The sequence below is a fragment of the Medicago sativa genome, chromosome 5 (assembly GCF_051527215.1).
Source record: "Medicago sativa cultivar Bolivia chromosome 5, Bolivia_mono, whole genome shotgun sequence".
NCBI lineage: Eukaryota > Viridiplantae > Streptophyta > Magnoliopsida > Fabales > Fabaceae > Medicago > Medicago sativa.
The window spans coordinates 25,648,464-25,673,317 of NC_140753.1; the positions used below are offsets into that span (position 1 = coordinate 25,648,464).

General features: G+C 36.4%; 2 long non-coding RNA genes across 2 annotated transcripts; one reads left to right on the plus strand and one right to left on the minus strand.

Moving 5' to 3' along the window:
- On the plus strand, nt 1–4,829 carry LOC146921328 (uncharacterized). The gene is made up of 2 exons (XR_015012113.1): nt 1–943; nt 4,250–4,829. It is a non-coding gene; the product is annotated as an uncharacterized LOC146921328 (long non-coding RNA).
- LOC146921329 (uncharacterized) lies at nt 2,144–3,669 on the minus strand. Its single transcript, XR_015012112.1, has 3 exons — nt 3,261–3,669; nt 3,030–3,128; nt 2,144–2,416 (listed from the first exon to the last, which is right to left on the minus strand). It is a non-coding gene; the product is annotated as an uncharacterized LOC146921329 (long non-coding RNA).
- Nucleotides 4,830–24,854: the final 20,025 nt, after the last annotated feature.

Sequence of the window (24,854 nt, forward strand, 5' to 3'; positions counted from 1 at the left end):
GAGTACTTTGTAAGAAAGCTCATAGTTTGAGAAATCACATAAGTCGTATCTTCATTACGTAGACAAAATCCAATGCCAGTAAGTTTCCATAAAGATGAAAAGGAAGCAACGATGTTACACTACCCCACTTTATCCTACTTGTTTGCACTTTGAATGGGTGTCATTACGAGTTGTGTAAAACTTAACTTAACTTAATAAGCGTAAAAATAATGTCGTTTTGTTTTGTCAAAAATAATTTTTTGTTTGTTTAAGAGGTTTCAGTTTAGTCAGAGGCAGAGCCCTTAAGGGCTCGGTGGGCCACGACCCACCCCACATAAGAAATTTAATTTTTTTTATATAGGAAAGTACCAAAATAATTTTTACTTTTAATAAAATTACATTGTTTCTATCACTCGAGTTGCGTGAATAATTATTTTAAAATTTTAAAGTATGCAATTTAACTTTTTGATGATCAAACTTTATGTTTAATGATTATTAAAACATAAATTTGTGTATAAATATTATAGTTTATTTTTGTGGTCTAGCCAAACTTTTTTTTTTGTGACTCCGCCACTATTTAGTTGTAAGAGATTGATTTTGTAATCTCAAAACATTGTTGAAATATCATCTATTACAGTTGTAAAATAACAATTAGTTCTTCGGTTGTTAATCATAATTTCGCCTTCCCCGTGGTTTTTCATTGGTTAGGTATGTACATGGTTTTGCCCGCGGAACCTCTTTGTTTTGCTAGAAAGTCGTCGTTTCTACCTATGCCATAAGAAGAAAGTCAAGGGGTTGCTACTAATTTGACACACAACATTGTGATCTATTTGGAGGGCTCGAAATGATCTCATTTTTCTGGGATTACTCCGAATGTCGGGGAAGTGATTGATGAGATTAAATATTTGCTGGTCACAAATAGGCATTTGCCATCTTTTACGTATTTTAAGTTGCTCTTTGTGAGGTTAGTATCACTTGTACTCTTTCCCATTTTTTTTGGTATGGTACTAGTTTTACTTTTTTGGCTGCTTATTCATCTTTGCTGTTCAAAAAATTTCCGCCTTCCTCAATTTTTTTCCCTATAAAATGATGTTTTGTTTCTCAAACGTTAATTTTTTTTAGAAGCATTACTTACCTAAGTTTGTATCCTATATTCTTTTTTATAATAAAACCAGAACAGAATTTCTTTAAATAAATAACTTGTCAATCCCGTGAGAATAGCTCAGTTGGTAGGACAATGCATTATTATATGCAGGGGCCGGGGTTCGAACCCCGAACACTCCACTTATTCACCTTATAAAGTGAATTCTAGGCACTAGGCTACCTAACAAAAAAAATAAAAAAATAACTTGTCAATAAAAATTATTTCATGGCATTGACTTTTGGGAAACACTCAGGGTGATCCACGCCTATATTACGAGTTGTATATTGTAGGCTGAGATAGGGGGGTTAGTCTGTATTCCTTAGTTTGATTGTGGGTGTAGTACGTACGTACCACTTGTACTAGGTCCTAAAATGCGGGAGTAGTATTACTTGTAATCTTTTCAATTGTCATTATTCAATAAAATATTCAAGTGGGTGAAGTAGAGTAGCTCAGTATGTACGTGTCATACCATTTAATTTGCGAAGCATTCGCGATATTAGTTTTCGTTGTATCTAACATTTCTCTTAAATAAATAAGAGCGATGCTATATAGTGTGAAAGAAAATATAGTGAAAGCATCCCGAATCAAAACCAGCCAATCACAGTTTGCTATTTGGCAGAATACAAGGAGGTGTTTGCGGAAAAAACGGAAGTCAAAAAATGAACCTCTAATTAAAACTAGCCAACTAATGTCGCTATACATTTGCTATACATTCTCTCCGGAGAAACAGTATTTCTCAATAAATAAATAAACACATTAGGAAACATATGTATAAGACCGAATCTATTAGATTTTTACTTTTGAAAAGAATTAGTAATCCTAAATTTTTTGAGGAGTCCTTCATTAGTGGTTGTGAATGGCCTATTTTTCTAAATCTTTATCATTTGCTCCCTGTGAAACCTAGGTCGAAAAATTGAAAAATAGAACCATCTGATTTGATTCATTCTCAATAGTCACGAGATGATCATCTTGCACAGTCACACTTAATTATGCACAAGAACAAATCACACATAATAGAAGTACATCAAGTTTTGAAATATATAATATAAATGATCAATTCCTCAAACAGATGAAATCGTCCCAAAATATTTCAAACGTAATCTAACATAAAGTACGTACTAAAGTAGTGAACATAAAATGATAAAAATTCCCCTCGTATCACTATTAGAGTGAGGGTAAATTATAACCAAACATAAACATAAAGACTTGACATTAGGCCAATCATATAGTCTCATGAAAACAAACTACTAAAGCAGACAAAGCAACCCACATCCTTTAATCTCCACCTGTTTCCTGTGGTTGTTTGCGTCGTCGCAAATGCGTAAACACAAATAAAACTAAAGTGGTGAGTAGTCTCGTTATACGATTGATAACAAGTAGAAAAATATGGTCAAATAAACATGTATGCATATAAGACACATTTCAAATCTTTCACAAAACATAATGTTCACATTGGTGTTTAAATTAAACACACATTGCACATTTAGCTTTTTGACACATGCATGCACACATGATACTTTCATTTCACTTTCATACCGAATAGTGGAAAGTATAGCCGAATAGTGGTAGTCAGACATATAAGTGGAGCAATCGGAGTTCGAACCCCGTTCATAACGTTTGACCTAACAATTTTGATATTTTGTCGGTTGAGTTAGGACTTATGAATATAAATCGATTATCTTTACAATTGAATTAGATATTTTTGTCATGTGCATATATTTAAAGAGCTAATAGTAACTATGTATTCTAACAAATTATCGAAATATATTCTGTACTCATTTTTTTCTAAAAGCGAACAAAGGATACAAACATGGATGATAAACTACATGTTTTTTTTTTTTTTTTAGGATAAACTACATGCTTCTAAAGGTTGCTAAAGAAATTAAAAGAAACAAAACATTATTACCGTTGACAAAAGAAGACATTATTTTTACACTTAAGTGTTAATTACGTCTTCCACATTGACAACTGCACTTCACGATTTCAGGAGGGGTACACTGTATAGCTGGAAAGTTAATTAATGCTAAAAATAATCAGATAAAATTATGTGATGTAAAATAAAATAAAAAGAATGTTTAGTCAAAAGATATGAAAAATTGTGTATAAAGTAAAAAAAAAAAAAAAAAAAAAGTCTTACTCTTGGCTCCGCTCTGAGTTACAAACAGAAAAAGAGAAAGAAGGAGAATCATAGCATAGATCAATTTCAGAAATTTAGTCATGTTGTTTCCCCTTCGCATATAGTACTAATGAAATTGTTTGATCACTTTATAATGGCTCAAACCCCGTCACGATTTAATGTGGTTAGATGTCTTATTTTGCACTTTTGGTGTTGCAAAAACTCCTTTTTTTTAAAAATAATTTTATTAAATGTCTTGTAAGTTCATTGATGTATATGTTTGTCCTTGTACCTTACTTAAATAATCATTTGAGTTTTGTAAGCATCTCACACCAAAGTATCGGTTATCATGAGAGATCACTCTTTATTTATCAATCTCTCACTATTATTTTTATGAGAGGAGCTATATGGCACGACTCTCATGGGTGTGAGAATAAAATCCAGCGCAATTATGCTTCAACAAAGGGCCAAAGGGATAATAATAGTATTTTTTTTTTTTTTTAGTCTGGGAGGGATCAACAAGATCACAATTTATTTTTTTTAGGGAAAAATGATCACAACTTTAAAAATATTAATCTAACGGTAGTTATATGATTTTTTTATTTCTCATGGTAGTAAAGTGTTCTCATGGTTAACAACATAGAGTTTCAGAGTGAATAACAAGATAGATGGTTAGGGTTTCATTCATATGAGCAAAAACATAAAGGGTAAGTTACATAATAGAGTATAAATACTAGACATTTACAAAAGATTAAACTACCCTTAATAAAATATAATAAAACAATATAGTAATAGAGAAATAATATTTGCACAACCATTTTGTAACAACTTTCTCTCTCATACTCACATTATGTTTTTACTTTTTCTCTCTATTGCTTTTGTCGTGTTAATAGCTACTTTTCTTTGTAAATATATTGTTGTCCCATAATTTTTCATTCAAATGGTTGTTCAAATAACATGCCTCATAATGATATTATCTAAAATCTCTCAAACTGACAATGCATTAACAGGGAGCATCAAGAGCTTGTCAATCAAGAAACAAAAATGTTTGCTGGAATGCATCTTTGTGAACAAATTAGTATCCTACAAGGAGGACGAGACAAACAGTAGACGAATTGTTCCATCCTAAAGATGATGATTAGTGAAGTGCCAGTCAATCTCAATGTGCTTGTTGCGTTCATGAAAGACGGAGTTGTGACCAATTTGAATTACACTCTTGTAATCATAATACATGGGAGTTGGTTCAGAAAGGGTAACACCTATAGCAGAAAGTAACCAACACAACCAAACTATTTCATTAGTGGTGGACGCCATAACACGGTACTCAACTTTTGTAGAAGAACATGATACAATATCTTGTTTTTTACTTTTCCAAGAAATAAGTGAGTCTCCAAGAAAGATATGAAACTTTGTGGCAGACTTGAAAACCATGGGGTCACTACAACTATAGTCACTCCAAGAAAGATATGAAACTCTCTGGCAGACGAATCAATTTTTTGTTTGTTTACTGAAATAAAAAGCACTTCTTAAAAAAAAACAATTTACTTTTGTTTCAATACAACTATATTAAAAAGATTTTTTGTTGCAAAATTATCTTCATCATAAAGGTAACAAACAAATAAGTTACTCTTTAAAGTAGATGTTGATTTTATTTTTTTTAAGTTGTAACAAATGGATATAATATTATTTAAAGTGATTTGGTTCCTTAAAAAAGTTATGACAAAGACCTCACAAGACCCATTTGTTACGGATTAAGAGCCCGTTAGTTATAGCTTTTTAAGAAAAAAAATCATTTTTTTTAGATAAATGATCACTTTTTAAAATATTGGATCCGTTTGTTAAAGCTTTTTAAAAAAATTAGAATCTAAAAATATATTTTTTTAGAGGAGAGAAAATAAGGGTCAAAAGATTGAACTAATTTTGTATCAAAAAATCTCCTTGATATAGTTGTATCTAAACAAACTAAATTATTTTTTTTAAAAAAAAATGATTTTTATCACGGTTAAGAAACGCAAAATAGATTCTGATTTTTTTTATTTTTTATAAAATCTCTAAATTATTCAATGTTAAAATCACCTTTATTTTAATCCGTAACAAATGGGCTCTAATATACATGTGACTTTGACATTCAATAATCTGAAGAATATCTTTGTAATGATTTTATAAAAAATTAAAATCTATTTTGTGTTTGTTTATCGTAATAGAAATCATTTTTTTAAAACCAAATTGTTTGTTTGGATGGAACTATATAAAAGGTATTTTTTTATTACAAAGTTACCTCAATTTTTTTACTAGTTGTTTTCTCTCCCCTTCTAAAAAGGATTTTCATTTACAAAAAGACACAAAAGAGTAGAAGAAATGTTGATGTGTCAAATTATTATAACATGGCATCACTGTGTTTTTGCTGGCAATTATATTTCATAATTAGAGAATAGATTATCAGTCCTTGTGAGCTTAGCTCAGTTAATAAGGGCAATGCATAATATATGCAGAGGTCGGGGTTCAAACCTTGGACACCCCACTTCTCCACATTTTTAAAATGCGTGAGCTCCAGCCAATAGGCTACTTGATTAAAAAAAGATAGTAAATTATCAATTTTTAATTGAGGTTGTTTTGTACTCTAGATATTTAGAAGTGAAAAAAAGTTATTGTGAAAAAATTTGTTTCGAAAGTGAGTTATTATAGGAGAATTGTTTTTTATTGGGAGTAAGTTTGTTTTAACTTTTAATTTGCATTTTTTAAAGAGAGAAATAATATGGGAGATTGAAACAAAAGATATCAAAAAATATAATTTTGATGATGAGTCAAATAATTAAATGTGCAAGATTGTATTTTTTATAGGTACTTTTCCGGTCAAAGATCCAATTTTTTTGAGGGAGGGAATTTGTTTGGTCAAAGATACATGAATGTTTCTGTATAAATACAAAATTACTGGCTAATAATTTAAATTCCATGCACCGGGTCATATTGAAAATTAAAAAGTGAGCAACAGTTGTATTTATTTATTTATTTATTTTTTTGACAAAATTTTCTTTTTGTATATCTATACTATATATAAAGAGAATAGGAGAGAATATGAGATTTTGAGAAATTTTTGGTTAACTTTTTTGTTATTCTTTTTTTTTTAAGAAATCAAAATGGAATATAATAACACCAGAACTATCCCACCAGCACAAGGTGTGCCAGTGAAATAGACAATAATTACAACAAAGTTCTACGGCTATAATAAGACCGCAATAGATCTAACCAGTACCCAAACAATGAAAAGGGTTCTGGCTCCAATCATGGAATTTATAAATACAAGAAACAGAATTAGCTTTAAACCACGAGAAGGAAAGAAGCTTAATATTATCTAACAGCTGATGCAAAGTACTTGCTTTAGCTTGAAAAAGTCTAGCATTCCTTTCCTTCCATATTACCCAAATGCTTGCAAACCATAATAAATGCACAAAAGAGCATCTAGATATAGAAAAACCTGAAGAAGTACGAAACTGATGATAATGATCTGATATTGTTGCCGGGTTTACCGGTGCAACACCTAACCAATGACGGACAAGAGACCAAACCTACCCAAACACCTCACAATGTAAAAAAAGATGGTTTGCAGATTCAGTTGTACCGCAACCTGAAACACATCCCTGAGCATCTTCCTGAATAATATTCCTCCGCAATAGGTTATCCCTTGTAGGCAACTTGTCCCTAAACAGACGCCAAGCGAACACAGACACCTTAAGCGGAATATCTTTCCTCCAAATACTAGGCACAATCGCTATAGATAGTGAAGGCATGACAGTAAAGTCGGCCAAGAGAGAATGATATGCTCCTTTCACTGTGTAACCTGCTACTGGATCCGGTACCCAAGACCAAGCATCATTTTTGTTAACCTGCAATTCAACAGACAATAAAAACAGCCTACACTCCACCAATAGCTCCTCCTCCCAGGCCCATAATCTCCTCCGCCACTTCCACGCCTCACCTCCATCACCCCACCCCAATTGATACATTTGAGCTACGGTTAGAAATTTATTATCAGACAAGTCAAATAACCGACGAAAGCGGACCTGTAAAGGGACTTCCCCAACCCACATATCTAACCAAAATAAAGTATCTACACCATTCCCAACGTGTAATCTAACATTATTAGAAAACCAAGTCTCCACTTCTGACCCGACCCCATCCCGCATATTAGCAATTTCCTTCCACCACGCCGAACCATCCCTACCCACAGCCTGTATGCGCCCCCCCCCATTGTGCCATACCTAGAAGCTAACACATTAAACCATAACCCTTTTCTCTCCGTCACCACCCTCCAAACCCACTTCCCCAACAGAGCTAAATTAAACTCCCTAATTCTCCTTACCCCCAAACCACCAACCTCCTTCTCCAAACAGATAATATTCCAATCAATCCAAGATATTTTCCTATTATCCTCACCCCCCCCCCCCCCCAAAAGAAACGAATAAAAAGAGATTCGATAGAAGAGATGATACCTGCGGGAGCTTTGAAGAAGGAAAGAGCGTAGACAGGCAACGAGGTCAGGATAGACTTCAATAGAACGAGACGACCACCAAACGATAAATATTTACTCTTCCAACTGGACATACGTGCCTTAATGTGAGCAATCACAGGATCCCAAAAATTCAACCGACGAAAATCACCCCCCACCGGAAGGCCGAGGTACATAATAGGCAAGGATGTGACTCTACAATTCAACACCCCTGCCGCTTCAATAAGCCAGGACTGATTTACATTCACACCTACCAACTCACTCTTGTGGAAGTTCACTTTAAGACCAGACAGAGCCTCAAAAAGATGCAAAATCGCCCGCATTGCGTTGACATTCGCCCAACTCTTTTCACCCAAAATCAATGTATCATCGGCAAACTGAAGATGAGAGACCATAAGGCTTCGATCCCGACCCACCCTATAACCAGTAAAAATATTATTAGTAACCATAGCCTCCAGCATCACATGAAAACCCTCTGCCGCCAAAAGAGACAAGAAAGGCGACAAAGGATCCCCTTGCCTCAAACCCCTAGCCAAAGAGAATTCATCTGTTGGACTTCCATTTACCAATACGGCCGCTGTTGCCGTAGTAACACATCTCTCATCCATTTCCTCCATAGAGTTGGAAAAGACATTTTACCCATAACTTCATCCAAATAATTCTAATCCACAGAGTCGTACGCTTTCTCAAAATCAACCTTGAATAGGAGTAAATTTTTATTTAATTTTTAGCCTCATCTACCACCTCATTTGCCACCAAAATACCGTCAAGGATCTGTCTACCTTTAACAAATGCTGACTGTGTATCAGATATAACACTTCCAATAATAGACCTCAGACGGTTAGCCAACAGCTTAGCCAAAACTTTATATAAACTCCCCACCAAAGAGATAGGACGGTAATCATTCAACGACTGAGGGCATTCTTTTTTAGGAATAAGAGTAATAAAAGTGCTATTGATACCTTTAAGAAGTTTCCCATTACGATGAAAATCAGAGACAAAACGCAGCAGGTCTTCTTTTATATCCTCCCAAAAATCTTTGATGAAACCAAGATTAACTCCATCCGGTCCAGGACTTTTGTAACTATCACAGTCCCACACCGCAATTTTCAACTCTTCAATACTAAACGGTTTCACCAAAGTCGCCCCATCACAAACAGATAGCTTCTGGAAATGTAAATCAGACACAGAAGGATGCACCACCAAAGGAGCCTTAAAATGATCTGAAAAATGATTAAACACCGCCGCACGGACATTATCTACACCTTCCACTAGGGCGCCACCCACCTCTAAAAAGGAAATATTATTGATGCGACGTCTTGTTGCCATAATGCCATGAAATTTTTTTGAGTTTGCATCCCCATCCCGCAGCCACCTAGTTCTTGACTGTTGCCAACAAATGCTTGAGTGTATACGAGATAGAGAATGTAACTCATCTGAAATATCATGTAACTCCTCCACCTCCTCCTCCCCTAAAAATGAATGTTCCCCTTTCTCATCCAATTCAGCCATACGACTTCTAATTTTATCTATTTTGCCTGAAAGATTTTGAGAATGTGTTTGGTGCCACTCCCTAAGAGCCACTTTAATCAATTTGAGCTTTTCCTTCAAAACATATCCACCCCAACCATCCCCTTGCAACTGTCGCCATCTAGAACGCACAAAGTCTTTGTAACCTGGGACATTAACCCAACATTTCAACATCCGGAAAGGTTTCGGACCCCAATTTTGCTCATCTACAGAGAGAACCAACACACAATGATCTGATAAACATCGAAGTTGGGCCACTTGGAGACAATTCGGCCATCCTAAACACCACGCCTCGGATAATAAAAATCTATCAATGCGGCTCATCGATTGACCATCCCCATGGTACCAGCTAAAATGACGGCCAATCAACGGAAGATCTACCAAAGCATCTCTGTCAATAAAATCATTAAATTTTTCACTGGAAGCCACATAATGTGACCGAACTGCAGAAGCCACACTCTTTCTTTCATCTACACCACGCACTACATTAAAATCTCCACACACACAAATATTACTACCAGCAAAGTTAGACAAACGAGCAGATAAAGACTCCCACAACACTTCCTGGCTCCTCCCATCACAAGGAGCATACACATTAAATAACACAAAAGCATCTTGAGACTTTAAAAAATTACCCTGAACAGCAACAACATGATCAAAGGAAAATGACGCATGAATCACAACCTCCTCCACATCCCACATAATAAGTAACCCGCCAGACGCTCCAACAGATGGACGAAAAGAAAAATCAACAGATGTGTTTCCCCACAAAGAAGAACACACAAAATTATCTATCTGCATTAATTTGGTTTCCTGAAGACAAACAATAAACGGCCTTTTTTCACACACCATGTTCCTCACCTCTTTCCGCTTCTCAAAACCTCCGAGACCCGTTACATTCCAAGACACTATCTTCATTAAAACCACCTACACCTACATACCCACCCCCTCACACACCCTCATCTCCCTTACTTCCCATCTTTCCTCCCCACAACACCCTCTCCAACCAAGCTCACTCCTCCAATCCCACTCCTTCTTCCCCGGTTCGACAAGACATTAAACGAATTCGCCTTATCACCATTGAACTTCACACCAATCGCCTTACCAATACCCCACACATCCTCTACCGCCACCTCCTCGTTACCACGTAAAACAACCCAGTTCCGCCAATCATTAGAAACCGAGTCCTCAGAATAAGCTGACACATTACTTGCTCCATTATTAGTAACCTTAACACCTTTATTAACAAAGTCTCCACAACGTTTTCGAACCTGCCGTCTCAGCTCTTTAAGTACCACCGTCCTATCCTTAGACGACATTCTAGCCACTTTTTTCAAACTAACCACCGGATGCTTCAAAACTGTTTCCACTTTTTTCCTAATCACTTTTTGATCTTGTGACCGATAATTTGTTGATTGAAATTGTTTCTTAGAAGAAGAAATAACTCCAGCTGCTGCATGATTTTGATCCCCTAGCCACTCCAAACTCCAGGGTCCCAAAAGCACGGAACGCATACGACCCGGCGGACAAGACAATGTGCGTTGAACTTTCTTCTTTCCTTTACCAAAACTGCACCCCTTCAATGGATCAGATGCTGCCAAAGTAGCAGCCTTCTCCTTCACGACAGCTGAACAGCCATCAGAAGCCTCCCTTCCCATATCAACATTCACACTTTGACCAAACTTTAGTGAATTAACATCAGCACAATCAGTTGCCCTTCCTATAGCCTCTGCCTGGTCCCGCAAAAATGTATCATCTTTAAGAGTTTGTTGTTGTTCTATTTCCATATTTCGACCTTGTTCCTGCACCAAAAAATCCTGCTCGATCTCATTAAGAAGGACCTCGGCATCATTATTAACTCCTAAATCACCTGGCACCTCCATTCTCTCACTCTCATCACAAGTTGACTCCTCTTCAAATAAACATACATCTTCCCCTATGGAAAGTCCCCATTCTTCAACAATTTTAACAGTCAACACCATATCATCAACCAGAATCGCAATATCATCATTAATAATATTCAGTGATGGAGTAGCCACCAAAATTCTAGCATAATCCAACCTTTCTTTGTCCGCCGTACAATTATCAACTCTTAGAAAACGACCCACATCCATAGAACATAACCGGAAAAAATAATCATTCCAAGCGTGCAAAGGCACACCATAAAGACGTAACCACGCACCACTTTCGACTTTAATATCTTCTAGTTTCCATGGCGCAGTGGAATGAAAAAAATATTTGAAAAAATCAGCTGCACTAGAAAGAATAGAGTGAACATTGGAATCCCCTGCCGATCTCAAAAGAACTCGGTCTGCTCCCATTGGAATAATAATCAAACTTTCAAACCCCGCGTCAAAGATACGCTGTTGAATTAATTGAATAGACTCCCCGTTAGATACCAACGCCACAACACCTTCACGTGCCCATTGAACGTCTTCCTCGGTAGGCCTATATTTCATAAGATATTTTCGGACACCAAGAACATCTCCCGAAGAGCTACCAAGCTTCTCATTTGAAAAAATAGTTTCTTTAACAACAGCTTCATTACGGTTTCGTGGCCCCGTTGGATCCCCCTTTTCAGACACCCTCCTGACCTTCTCTACTCCAACCCCTGCCTTCCCATCACCACCGACAGTACCCTGTTTCCTCCCTCTCCTCACACAAGGCACCTGACCCACCACAATATTCTCTCCCTCGACCCCCCCGACCTGCCCACATACTTCCTGTTTCCCTTTCTTTACAATCACCTTCTCCCTCACCTCATTTTTATCTCCCCCACCTTCTTTTGATACCCCAGTCCTTACTCTTTTTTCTCCCTCACCCGCGTACTTTGCAAACCGATCAAATGCAGCGACCTTAGCAAATACTCTAAAAATCCCAAGGTGGACATTATTCAAAGCTCTAGTTAATTTATCAACATTCTTAACATTTCCAAACCTAACAAAGCCAAACACCTTTCCCTGAGCATTCAACTTTCTTGACAAAAATAAATCTTCCAGTATACCGCATACCTCAAAGCCTTGACGCAAACAAACATATGGAATAGCTGGAGGAATATTTGTAAAATAAAAAGAAACAAACCGTTTAACATTGGTGCCGGTTTCATTCTTCTCATGCTGCTGTTCATCCTTATTGCCCAGTGGTGGAAATTCTCTATCATAATAAACTTCTGTAGATTCTAGAATTGCAGGAGAAAAACGACGAGCAGTAGGCTGAATAGACCGTCAATTACCACTTGAAACAAAGGAACGACCTCTTAATCCCTTCACACAACGATCATCTTTCCACTTATTATCTCTGCTAGCAGCTCGTCGCACAACTAACCTTCCTCGGCGCTCACCAGAATACCTAACCCTACCTTCAGAAGACCGTAGCCTGTAGGGCGATATTACACCATCATCATACCTCTCATCTTCCCTGTAGAACCTGCTGTCAGAAACCCTAACCCTATGACCATCAGTGAAGCGATCATCTCTGTCCAGTTCCCTTCCAAACCGCTGCACTCCAGAACCTCCATGCCATCCCGCTCCATGCTGCCTATCCTGACCAGAGTACCCCTGTCCAAACGCTTTCCGACGTCGCCGACTCACCTCGAACCATTGCTCCCTATCCCCCCCCCCCATATTTCTGGCACCCTGCTTGGACCCCGCCCCCCCTTTTGTACCTCACTTCCGGTGAAAAATACCGGTACGGTGACCCCCGGTGAAGCCAAGGGCGACCGCGACTCTCACTCCTCTCTCTATCACTCATTTTTTTTCTTTTTTCCTTATGAAATTAATCCTTTAATCAATTTTTTTTATAATAATGTTATATTGTTGGTGTTATTAAAAAAGATAAGAATTTTTGTTATATTTGTTATATTATTTTATCATTGAAAAATAAAAACATGGTTTGTTGAGTTTGTTACATAAGAAAGTCACAAATGTTTATACCTATAATTTTAATCTATATCAATAAAATTATATAAAAATCATTTGTAATTTACAAGCAAAATTTCTATAAAATATCGTTGTTAATCTACATGCGTTAGCCCAATAAAAAACGGAAAGACGAGCACATGGTGTACATCTTTTCGCTAGTAAACATAAACATAGAGCAGAAAAGCCACAAACAACTAATTCTATTATAATTTGTCAAAAAAAAAACTAATTCTATTATTAAAATTGTCAACAAAAAAAAAACCAATTCTATTATAAAAGTTCACAAATGAAGACTACATACTCTAAAGAACAAGGTGCAACATAATTAACAATCCCCTAAAAAAACAAGTAAATCCTTCATTGTTCATATTATTTGACTTCTACACAATGGACAAGAGTAAAAAGATGAATTGTTGACGCATTCCCGAATCCATGGAACAATACATTCTTTGTGAAAGACATGTGAGCATTTTGTATAAACAAGTTCTAACTTGGTACAAAACTCCTCCAAACAAATTGAACACTGTTCTCCAAAGTCACGAGAAGGACAATTATTTTCTAAATTTTCCAACAAACCCATAATTTGTTGGACTTTTTGGCCATTATCATTTGAACTTACATAATCGTCTTCTTCCTCTTCTACCATATCTAGTGTGTCAACATGAAGCGACATATTCATCTCTAATATGTCACGTCCTTCATTGTTGAGTGCGACCATTTGTCGAGCGCATTCTTCCATATTTGGTAGAATCAGATCTAATAAGTTAGTCGGCACTAAAGAAAAGACGTTGTGTACGACGGTGTTATTTACTCCATACATACAATTGCATAAGATATCAATAGGAATCGCCAAGACTCTGTTGATTGTAGTTGTAAAGTTGGACAAATTGTTTGTCGGATCATGTTCTGGGGGTAAAATTACATGAGTGAAATTAAAATCAATCAAGAAGAAACCCCTCAAAGAAGCAATGTCTTGTGGATTATATAAGATTGGTCTATGGACAGGACTCACATTTAGGCAGACGAAGGAACGATCCATGGATGGCAAAGTACTAAGAAAAAGTTTAACTGATTTATGGGTTTATGAGTTAGGTTGAAATTGTTTCGAATAATACTGTTCTATGTGTATATATAGGGCCAAGCTAAAGATATTTTATGAGTTTATCTTTTTTTGATTAACCGTCAAGATCTTCTCTTGATTTAGTTTCTCTTTTTTATTGAAAAAATATTGTTTTTGGGTGGAAAAAAAAATCTTTATATGTGTATGTTTGAATTTTTTTTCTTATTTAAATTAAAACATGAAAATTTTAAGTGGTATATACATATGAGTTTAATTGTGGTGGGTCGACAGTCCAAAACGGTTTTGCACACACAACCAATCAAAACATTTAGAATCGCCACATCAATTAATGATTTTAATTTATGTAGGCCAAATATAACAATTCAGAATGTTTTGATTGGTTGTGTGTGCAAAACTGTTTTAGACTGCCAACTCACCACCAATAAACTCTAAACATATACTCCCTCCGTTTCAAAATGAGTGTCACTTTAGCCAAAAAAATTGTTTCAAAATGAATGTCACTTTACATTTCCAACACAACTTTAATTTTTTTCTTCCAACTTTACCCTCAATAAAATACTCCAACTTTTCTCTCACACAATTTTCAATGCAACTTATTTTGTCTTTTTCTTATAAAGTAAGGGAAGTTTAGTAAAAGCGTTATATCCAATGATTATTTCATTCTATTTCTTAATCTGTGTGCCAAAGCCTAAAACGACATTCATTTTGAAACGGATGGAGTATTACATTGATCTTTTCATTAATTATTTCATTTCTTTTTTGATTAATTAATTTCTAATAAATTTCTATTTTCCAAAACTGTTTTTTTATTTTGCATAAATTTCTCAACAAACTACAAATATTAATTTGATCTTATCTACTTAATATTTCATTTATATTTTTAGTAATTTCTATAACAACTTTATATTTTCTAAAACTCATTCTTTATTTGACACTAGCGAAAAGACGGGCACTCACGTGCCCGTCTTTCCGCTCTTTTTATTGGATTAACATTTGAAAATTATAAACGATGTTTTTTTATGACATTTTGATTTTGATTAAAATTAAAAATATAAATATTTGTTGCTTTTAAGTTATAACAAATCAAACTGTCATGATTATCTATTTCAATGACACCAACAATATAACAAAAATATATAATCTAAATTCTTATTTTAATGACACCAACAACAATTTTTATTATAGAAAAAATTGTTTGAGGGTATAATTGGGATAATGAAAAAGTAAGTATAAATATACCGATATTGTTTTTTACAAAAACCAAACATATATATATATATATATATATATATATATATATATATATATTCATATCGTGTTTGTTACAATATTTTTAATATTTAAATTTATTCTTATCTACACAAACTCATTTGTCCCATCTCTACACAAACCCATTTTTTCAAATCACATCTTTTTCACCCGTCAACCATTTGTCTTTTTGTTTCTTAAACTTCATCCCCTCATTTTAATATCTTTAATTTCATTTTCAAAACCATATCATTGGGTAAGTTTACTCTCATATACCCTTTTTTTCATCACTCATCTATCATCACATTACCACATTCTTCTCATCAATTTTTCATTTCAAAATACACTTTTTCACTCATGCCCACAAAATGTTTGTTGAAATTCCTCAACCAAACATATTTTTAGGAACCTTTTAATTTTTGGTTCCTCAATACTCCTTTGTATAGTATAGTAAAGAGGGACAATTTTGCATTGTCCAATGACTTCTACTCAAATTGGGCGTCTTCATTGACCACTATGGGGGTTCCATTGTTGCCCATATAAGCAAGGGTGTTTCTCGTTTGGTGCACCATCTTAAGAGAAGTGGCATTGTTGCCCATATAAGCAAGGGTGTTTCTCGTTTGGTGCACCATCTTAAGAGAAGTGGTGATGCAATAAAGTAATATCAATCACAAATTGGTTTCTCTACCAGAATCATCCGAAGTCAATTTCTCCACACAAACATTAAGGAATCATTCAGTTATGTCTAGGGGTGTTCATGGGTTGGGTAAACCCAAAAAAACCCACCAAACCCACCCAAAAAAACCCAAAAAAGTGGGTTGGGTTGGGTGATTGGATGGGTATGGTTTTAAAAAATGAAAAACCCATAAAAAATAACGGGTTTTGAGTAAAACCAGGCCCAGACCCAATAAACTCACTTACCCAATAATGTTCATATTTTTATTTTCATTTTCATTTTCATAGGAAGGAAGGAGAATAACAAAGGTTTTGGTTATAATCTTCCTTTAAAAAAAAAGTTTTGGTTATAAATCAAGTCTAATTTCTAAAATTGACACAACACATCCTCTATATTGAAAATTAAAATATGTTAGAGTTACAAATTATGATGTTGCACTTTTTAGTTATTTTGATGTTAAAGCAATTTTATGTCATCTAACTTTAGTTTGTTGCAAGTATTTTATGATGAAATTTGTTATTTAATATTATAACTTATTATTTTATAACGCTAAAATATAGTGAAATAGGTTACACAATTTTTTCAAGAAAATAAAAAGTTGAGTAATTTTATGAGAAAAAATATGAGGACGCATCATTTAGTCATTTAATATTAACAAAAAAACAGAAAAATAATTTGGGTAACCCGCTACCCAACCCAATCCAAACCGAAAACTAGTGGGTTTGCCCAAACTCACCCATTAATATAACGGGTGGACATTTTACCTCACCCAAATCGGAGTACGCTATATGGTTCGGGTCTTGGGTTTGGCCAAACCTACCCACACACACCCCTAGTTATGTCTACCAAAATCATTGTTGAATTATTATTCATCAATGAAATTGACTCATGGCCTAAACAAGCAGTTACACTGCATTTATGGGATACAACACCATATGATCCCGGTGGATATTATATTTGTGCAAATTACAATCTTGAGGACAAGGTTGTCTTGGACGGATGGAGTAACGATACATGTATAAGATATAATATTAAATATGTATTTATATGTAATATAAATTATAATTAAGTGTATATATTGTTATACCCTAATTTTGGACCTAAAAATACTAGCTCCATTCTTCTTTTCTTGCATTTCAGGTCATTTGAATTTGTCTCTGATCAATTGCATCTTCCTCTGTATCTTATTTCAATGTTATTTGCAAAATTCATGAAAAAGGGCATTTTAGTCATTTCCTATGTTAAAATTTCTTTCAATCTTTGAAAAATTGTTTAAGTCTTTTCAAATGGTTTGAATAAGTCCTTATTTCAATTCTATGTCAAAATCCATTTCAAAAATTGCATTTGAAGTCATTTTGAGTCAGTTTAGCCCATAGGGGCATTTTAGTCATTTCCAGTGTTAAAGCTCTGTTTAATCTCTTAAAATTGTCTCTGAGTCTTTTAATTTGTTTGTATAAACTCTTGCTTTAATTCCTTGTTAAAAACCATTTTAAAATTGCATTTGAGTCATTTTTGAGTCATTTTAGTCCCTAGGGGCATTTTGGTCATTTCACATAAAATTTCTGTGGCGTTTTAATCCATTTTGTTATTTTTAATCGTTTCACTTTACGTTATTTTCCATTTACCAATTTTAATTCAATTTTATTTTTTAATTTTCGTTTTAGTCTTAAAATTTCTAATAATTGCATTTTAGTCCTTAAAGCTTTTGTTATTTGCATTTCAACCCTTTTTGAGTTTGTTATGGTCAAGGTCAAAGTTGGTCAAAGTTTGTTACTACTTAGTCCATGTGGCACTCTCCCATTGGTCAAGAATTATTGCATGGCACCTATAAATCCAACTCACCTCACAATTTCTCATGGAACCCTTGTATTTTCTCACAATCCACAAATTCACATTTTCATTTTCCCTCCACCTCTTTCCTCTTCAACAACCTCCATCACCACCCTAACAAACTCTAACCACCTTCCATCACCACCCTAACTAATTTCCTCCACCATAACCACCTTCAATCTTCATCTCTAACAAACTTCCACCACCACAAAACCTCCATAACCACCATCTCTATCATAACCAATCGATTCATTCACATTCAAGTTCCAATTTCGTCCAAAATCATCACAACGTTACTATTTTCTTCGAAGCTGCTGCACTCGTAAATTCACAAGCTCTTGCAGATCCTCACAACATCAGAATTTGCAAATCACTCTCCGATACATCAATCAAGCTTGAATCCGGGAACGAAACGGTGACGAATTCGTTATAGATGATTTGAAGCTGCATTTCCATCTCCATTTTCCGATCGAAACGTGAGCTATAACAACCGCATCTTCATCTGCATTTCCATCTCCATTTTCCGATTGAAGCAGCAAGGAGGTTCAACAACGACGTGAAGCAAGGGTTGAAAGGAGAAGAAACTGAAACCGAGCAAGAAGAAGAAGTGCAGGGATCGGAGTGAGTAGAATCAAGGACCAACCGCATCAGATTTATTCAACAAACAACAATATACGCAAGCACTAAGTCCAAATCAGAACCGGCACCAACCTGTAGCAGTTCGAAGTAAAATCCAAAGAAGGAAGGGTAAGATTCTTGTCCATTCTTGTTGCTTTCGAATTCAATCTTCTTTCGTAGATCTACTTGAAGCTGTGTTTGCTTTGAAATTTTGTTTTGCGAATTAGAAGGAAGGAGCTGTGTTTGCGTTTGAAGTTATTGTTCTTTCATTAGCATGAAGTTTTGTTTCATAGTGAGAGAGAGCAGCACCGTTTTCTATTTGAGAAGAAGAAGATTTGTTAGGACTGGTTTTGGTTAAGCTCCTGCTGGACCAGTTCGGTTGAACCGACCCGTTCCTGAACCGGTCCAGTTTTTTCTTTGACCCGATCTGTATACATATGTGTGTGGGCTTAGGGCCTGCTTGTGCTGAACTTCATTTTGCTGTATGTTTTGTTGCTATTTTACACACTGTTTTGCTGAATCTTACCCCTGCCATGCCTAAAAACTCTTTGAAAATTCCACAAAATTTCTAATGTTTTTCTTGTGATTATTGATGAATCTTGATGTTATTCTCCAGTTGAATTTTGATTGAAAGAGTATGAAAAATATTTTGTGTCCTTGTTAGCTCAATATCTTGATTCTTGTTAAAATTTTGTTGTAAAGACTTTTAAGCTTTTGTGAATCTTTAGTAGTAATTTTAGCATTTAAAACCCATCTTTTGGGATGTGATTTCATGCTGAAATTCACTTCAAGATTATGTGCAACCTTCTTGTGCTTTTGGCTCACTTTTTCTTGTAAAACTTTGTGCAATTTTGAAGTGATTTTGGCTCTTGAATTTAGTGCATAATAGTGACTTTGAATATGCATTTTTTTTTTGAGTAAGTTGGCCTCTTGATTTTGTATATACTTGCTGTTTGATTTGGTTTCTTATCATGGATTTTGTACTTTGTGAATAATGTGTATTTCTTGTGTCAAATAAAGTGCAAATAGGCTTGAAAATACTATGATTGTATTGCATGCTAATGTCCCTTAATTTCTCACATCATGATGGATTCAAAACCTTTGGAATTTTACCATTAATGTGAGGATTATAGGCCTTGGTTTTGCCTTAGAATTTTAGTAGTTTTCAAGTACAATTTCATCATGTTTTTGGTTAGGTTTTTTTGCCTATTTCCTTGTTAAATCCTAGCTATTTTACTATGCTCTTTTGCTTGCTTCCATTTCATTTTACATCTTATACTACTAACCCTTTTGTTTCATGTTTCATAAGCATCTTATCTTTCATTTCCACTTCATTCCTTACACTTTAATTGTCATGCCAATAGTTAGAATGTAAAGCTTAGGGACTTGTAATATTACTTTCATGTCATTTACTTTTCTTGCAAGACCATAGCATGTATCTAGGCCAATGATGTAAAGGACAATGGACTCTAATAATGTACACCGACACAAGCACCGACACATGCACACACATCACATAGATATTTTTAGATGTATGGCTAGGATATGCATGTTTAGATGTATGTTTAGGATTGTATGTTTAGATGTATGTCTAGGATTTACACTTAGGAAAAATCGTTTTTTCAAGGAAACATGAACAATATCACTCAAATCGTTTTCACAATAAACCTTGGGATCCAAAATCCCATTGATTTTCTCTTTTCATTTTCTTAATCAAATTTCAATGAAAATTAACCATACTTGACCCTTTTTCCAAAATAACTAATCAAACCACACTTTTTTCTTCAATCTCATGCCTTTAAGGCCTCTCAATCTCCATTCTTCAAAATTCCAATTTTCAAACTTAAAATCAACCAACACAAAAACAAAAACATTTTTGGAAGAGAACTACGGTGGATTTGATCCCTTAAACGGGTACGTAGGCAAGGAACCAATATTCCTTCAATTCAAATAAAATAAAAATTCAAACACATTCTTCTCCCTCCAATTCTTCACTTAGAAAACTCTTAGGCTTAAAATCACTTTTCAAAATAGCATTTAAAAATAAAACGCGCGCGTAGAAAGTAAAGACGGTTCCTATAGGATACTATAGTCGTTATGGGTGCCTAACATCTTCCCGTAGCGAAAACAACTCCCGGACCTCGATTCTCAAGGGTTTTGCTTATTTTTTCCCTTCCCAAGAAAAAATGAGATATCACTGGTTAAAAAGGTTTAAACGTAATCAATGTTTGACACCCGAAAACCAAGATAAAACAGCTGGCAACTTCACTGGGGAGATTCGAGAGTTACGCCTAGTCTTTATTTCCACGCTTGCGCTTCCGTTTTTACTTGCTTCTTTTACTTGCTTTCCTATGTGAATAAATGTTTAAATTCTTTCAAACGTGTGGGGTGAGAATATCAAAAGTCCTACACCCGGGCTGAGTGAACTTAGGATTTAGGAGGAATATAGTCGACAATTCATTCCGGGGGTTGCCTCGTGTTTTGGATTATGCGATCAATTCCACATAGCTAAGGCATTTTGGGGGTGATGTTGTCGGCGCGTGTTGTCGCGTTTAGGCACTTTACTTCTAATTGTTCTATGACACTATGAACCGTAGATAACCGAACCCATCCATGGCCATTTTCTAGGATGTAGTGCGGAGGCTAAACCGAGTGTTGTCTCGAGTTTTAGTCGTCACGCGATACTACACTCAAGTTAGACCTTCTTACGCATAATCATGGAGCGAGTGTTGTCTCGTAACACCGTGATATACGTCGGAGAGGTTGCAACTTGGGAACCTTTTTGGAACCCGGTTACTATCTTCCAAGCCCTAGTTTCACCGGACACCGTGTCCACCCATGACTCCTTGACTTTGAACTTCAACCCACCATGTTTTCTCCGTACTTGAACATAATCATGCATTCATGCATACATGCATACGTGCATAAACTTTTTCCATGCATTTTATCGGAGGGCTTAGACAAATTGAATTTGTAAACATTTTAGGAATGGGGAAGACTAAGTCCTACAAGTTCAAGGAAGTGGATTTGGCTAGTTTGAGAGATTTGGCACTCAAGGTCGAGGATCCGACTGGTTTCCGACATCGTTACGGGGCTTTACTTACTATTCTCCAGACTAATGTGGATGAGAAGCTTGTGCACACTCTAGTGCAATTCTATGATCGGGAGTATCAGTGCTTTACTTTTCCCGACTTTCAGTTGGTGCCTACTCTAGAAGCTTATTCTTCCTTGACGGGTTTACCTATTGCTAAGGGGGTACCTTTCTCAGGACCTGAGCATCCTCCTACTCCATTGGTTATTGCTAAAGATCTCTATCTCAAGACCACCGATGTCTCCAAGAATCTTGTCACTAAGGCTCGCATCCGAGGGTTCACTTCGAAGTATCTACTTGAGAAAGCCAACCTCAAGACCACTTGTCAGGACACTCTTGAAGCTATTCTTGCACTTCTCATCTATGGGCTTATTCTCTTTCCAAATCTTGATGACTTCGTGGACATGAATGCTATTATGATCTTCCACTCCAAGAATCCGGTTCCTACTTTGCTAGCTGACACATACCATGCTATTCACGATCGGTCCGGCAAGGGCCGTGGGTACATTCTTTGTTGCGTGCCTCTCCTCTATAGGTGGTTTATTTCGCACCTTCCGAAGTCTTTCCACGACAATCCGGAGAATTGGTCTATTTCACATAGGATTATGGCTCTCACTCCTAATGAAGTGGTTTGGCTCACTCCAGCTTCTAAAGTCAAGGAAATCATCTTCGGTGGCGAGAAGTTTCTTAATGTACCTCTTCTTGGTACCCGGGGTGGAATCAACTATAACCCGGAGCTTGCCTTGCGACAATTTGGTTTCCCGATGAAAGAAAAGCCCATCAATCTTGCTACATCTCCCTACTTCTTCCACTATTCCAATGCTCCCACAGGAATAAGAGAAGATTTCATGGAAGCTTGGTCCAAGCTTCGGAAGAAAGAGGTGAAGCATATGGGTGTAAGGTCCGGTGTTGCTCATGAGGCCTATACACAGTGGGTGATAAACCAAGCTGAGGAGATTGGTATGCCTTACCCCTCTATGAGATATGTGTCTGCATCTATTCCTACCATGCCTTTGCCTCTACTCCCACCTACTCAGAAGATGTATCAGGAACATCTAGCTATGGAAAGTCGGGAGAAGCATCAGTGGAGGACTAGATACTATGAAGCTGAGAACTTGATTATGACTTTGGATGGAAAGGATGAACAGCAGACCCATGAGGTGATGACACTGAAGAAGGAGTTGGCTAAAGCTAGGAAGGAAATTGAAGAAAAGGATAAGTTGCTTATGAGAGACTCCAAGAGGGCTAGGGGTGCCCGTAACTTCTATGCACGATATTGCAGCTATGAGTCTGAGTCTGAGGATGATGCTTCCACTTCCTATGCTTGAGGATTTCTTTTTTTTTTTCCGGTTATTATTTCCAGCTGTTCATGTTGTTTTACGTTTCAAAGTCTATCCCTTGGCTTAGCATTTCAAAGGGAATTGTCTTGTAAAACTATATGTTGGTTGTTTGTTTCCCGTTTATGTTAATTGTTGCTTAGTAATGTTTACAAATCTCTAATTTGTCCAAAACCCTTCGATAACACAAAAAAGAGTCTTTTTGCATACGCATTAACACATCTCATGCATCATATGCATCCATTGGTCACAAAAGACTTCTCTCGTGCTCATTGCCTCCTGGTTTTGTCCGCCGCAGTCTGAAAAGTGGCTCGTGCTCGCAAGGTTTACCAACCAGATAGAGTTCATCAAACAAGATTTTACAAGAGAAGAATCATGGCTAACTTTGAAGAAGAAAATGCTCAGCTCCGTGCCGAATTGGCTGCTATGAAAGAAGACTTGGCTAAGGCTCATGACGCTATGTCCACTATGATGGCTGCACAAGAACAACCAGCCACATCTGTTCCAGTTTCTACTGAAGTGATTCCATCTATTCCACTATCTACTGTAATGACTGATGCTCGGTTTGCTATGCCCAATGGACGTCCTTATGGGCTCTCAGCTTTCTATTCTCATAATACTGCGGCTGGTATCTCTGGTTTTGCTGGTCAAGGACAGATTCCTATGACAACTTTTGCTGGTGCAAGTACTTCTATGCCTCAAGTGACTACTGTTGTTACCGACCCTGTTGTACACACTATGCAACAGGTGATTGATGTTGATACTCCGCGTGGACAAGATCCTATAATGGAAGCTATGAGAAGACAGTTGAGAGAGTTGGCTGGAGAACTCCGTGAGGTCAAGGCTAGCTGTGGGAACAGTGTCTCTACTAAAGCTCGTGATCTATGCTTGGTATCCCGATTTGAGATCCCTAAGAAGTTCAAAGTGCTAGATTTTGACAAATACAATGGATCTTCCTGTCCACATAACCTTGTCATTCGGTACGTCCGGAAGATGGCCAATTATGCAGATAATGATGCACTGATGATACACTGCTTCCAAGACAGCCTAGCAGAAGATGCGGCAGATTGGTACACTGGTTTGAGCAAAGACAATATTCATACTTTTGAGGAACTTGCTGCTGCTTTTGAAAGTCATTATGAGTTCAATACCCGCTTGAAGCCAAATAGGGACTCTCTTAAGTCCTTGTCTCAGAAGTCAGATGAAACCTTCCGTGAATATGCTCAGAGATGGAGAGGGGCAGCTGCCCGTGTTTCTCCTCGGCTTGATGAGGAAGAATTAACACAGACGTTCTTGAAAACTCTGAAGAAGGAATATAAGGAAAGAATGATAGTCTCTGCTCCAAATAATTTCTCCGACATGGTTACTATGGGAACTCGTCTAGAAGAGGCTGTTAGAGAGGGTATCATTGTTCTTGAGAAGGGTGAATCTTCAGCTAATGCACCAAAGAAGTATGGTAATGGCCACCATAAGAGGAAAGAATCTGAAGTAGGGATGGTATCCGGTAACCAGCCTACATCCCCTGTTAATGCTACTCAGTTACCTTTGCCCTATCAATACATGCAGTACTCTCAACATCCCTTCTTCCCACCATTCTACCAGCAATATCCTTTGCCACCGGGTCAACCACCAGTGCCCGTTAATGCCATTGCTCAACACGTACAACAACAGCCACCTGCTCAACAACAACAGAAGCAACAACAGGGTCCCCGACCCAGAACTTCTTTTCCACCAATTCCAATGCGGTATGCTGAGCTGCTCCCAACTTTACTTGCTA